This window comes from Anolis carolinensis, chromosome X (genome assembly GCF_035594765.1).
Source record: "Anolis carolinensis isolate JA03-04 chromosome X, rAnoCar3.1.pri, whole genome shotgun sequence".
NCBI lineage: Eukaryota > Metazoa > Chordata > Lepidosauria > Squamata > Dactyloidae > Anolis > Anolis carolinensis.
Window position 1 is genome coordinate 1 of NC_085847.1, and position 2,500 is coordinate 2,500.

Here is a 2,500-nt window from a genome sequence, read left to right on the forward strand (position 1 = left end):
CACATGAATAATAGGATGAAATGGGGATGATGGGAGTTGTTATCTCATATGAATAATAGACAGAAATGGTGATGATGGGAGTTGTTATCTCACACGGGAGTTGTTATCTCACACGAATAATAGTATTAAATGGGGATGATGAGAATTGTTATCTCACACAGAATAATAGGCGGAAATGGGGATGATGGGAGTTGTTATCTCACATGAATAATAGGATGAAATGGGGATGATGGGAGTTGTTATCTCACGTGAATAATAGAGGTAAATGGGGATGATGGGAGTTGTTATCGCACATGAATAATAGGATGAAATGGGGATGATGGGAGTTGTTATCTCACACAAAAATAATAGAAGTGGGGATGATGGGAATTGTTATTTCACACTAAATAATAGCGCTAAATGGGGATGATGGGAGTTGTTATCTCTCATGAATAATAGAGGTAAATGGGGATGATGGGAGTTGTTATCTCATATGAATAATAGAAGTAAATGGGGATGATGGGAGTTGTTATTTCACAGAAAATAATAGGTCTAAATGGGGATGATGGGAGTTGTTATCTAACACAAATAATAGGACTAAATGGGGATGATGGGAGTTGTTATCTCACGTGAATAATAGAGCTAAATGGGGATGATGGGGGTTGTTATCTCACAGGAATAATAGGAAGAAATGGGGATGATGGGAGTTGTTATATCTCATGAATAATAGGACGAAATGGGGATGATGGGAGTTGTTATCTCACGGGAATAATAGAGCTAAATGGGGATGATGGGAGTTGTTATCTCACATGAATAATAGGACTAAATGGGGATGATGGGAGTTGTTATCTCACGGGAATAATAGGAAGAAATGGGGATGATGGGAGTTGTTATATCTCATGAATAATAGGACGAAATGGGGATGATGGGAGTTGTTATCTCACGTGAATAATAGAGGTAAATGGGGATGATGGGAGTTGTTATCTCACACAAAATAATAGAACCAAATGGGGGGTGGTGGGAGTTGCAATCCAATATAAAATAATATAAATAACTAATTGGGGTGATGGGAGTTGCAATCCCACCATAAATTAGAAATAACAAAATGGGTGGTGATGGGAGTTGTAGTCCCGCAACAAAAGAATATAAGGACCAAATGGGATGATGGGAATTGCAATCCTATCCAAAAAACAATAGAAATAAACAAAAATGAGGATGATGGGATTTGCAATCCCATACAAATTGATGGAACCAATTGGATGATGGGAGTTGTAATCCCACCAAAAAAAAAAAAAAGGTGTGATGGGAGTTGATATCTTACACTAAATAATGGAACCCGATGGGGGATTGATGGGAGTTGTAATAACACCAAAAAATAATAGAAAGGATCGAAATGTGGGGATGATGGGAGTTGCAATCCCACGCAAAGTAGAATAACAGAGGGACCCAATAAGGTGTGATGGAAGTTGTGGTCTCACACAAAACAATAGGACCAAATGGGGATGATGGGAATTGCAATCCCATCCAAAAAACGATAGAAAGAACCAAAATAAGGATGATGGGAGCTGCAATCCTATGCAAATGAACGGAACCAAGTGGATGATGGGAGTTGTCATCCCATCAAAAATAACGTGCTGAGATGAGGCCTGATGGGAATCATGGTCTCACACAAAACAATAGGACCACATGGGGGGTGATGGGAGTTGTAGTAACACCAAAAGATCGAAATGGAGAATGATGGGAGTTGCAGTCCCGTAAGAAAAAGTATAGAAACAACCCAAATTGGGTGGGTGATGGGAGTTGCAATACCATGGGAATGAATGGGACCCAAAAAAAATGGGGGGGATGATGGGATTTGCTGTCCTTAAGGCTGAGAATAGAAACAAGGGTGGACTACAACTCCCATCATCCCCACAGTTGAGAAAGATAGACAGGTAAATCCATAGATAGATCCATAGATATAGATAGATAGATAGATAGATAGATAGATAGATAGATAGATACATAGATACATAGATACATAGATTGATTGATTGATAGATAGATAGATCCATAGATACATAGATTGATTGATTGATAGATAGATAGATCCATAGATTGATTGATTGATTGATCCATAGATAGATAGATAGATAGATCCATAGATTGATTGATTGATTGATTGATTGATAGATAGATAGATAGATAGATAGATAGATCCATAGATAGATAGATAGATAGATAGATTGATTGATCCATAGATAGATAGATAGATAGATAGATAGATAGATAGATAGATAGATAGATTGATTGATCCATAGATAGATAGATAGATAGATAGATAGATAGATAGATAGATAGATAGATAGATAGATAGATCCATAGATAGATAGATAGATAGATAGATAGATAGATAGATAGATAGATAGATCCATAGATAGATAGATAGATAGATAGATAGATAGATAGATAGATAGATAGATTGATTGATCCATATGATAGATAGATCCATAGATAGATAGATAGATAGATAGATAGATAG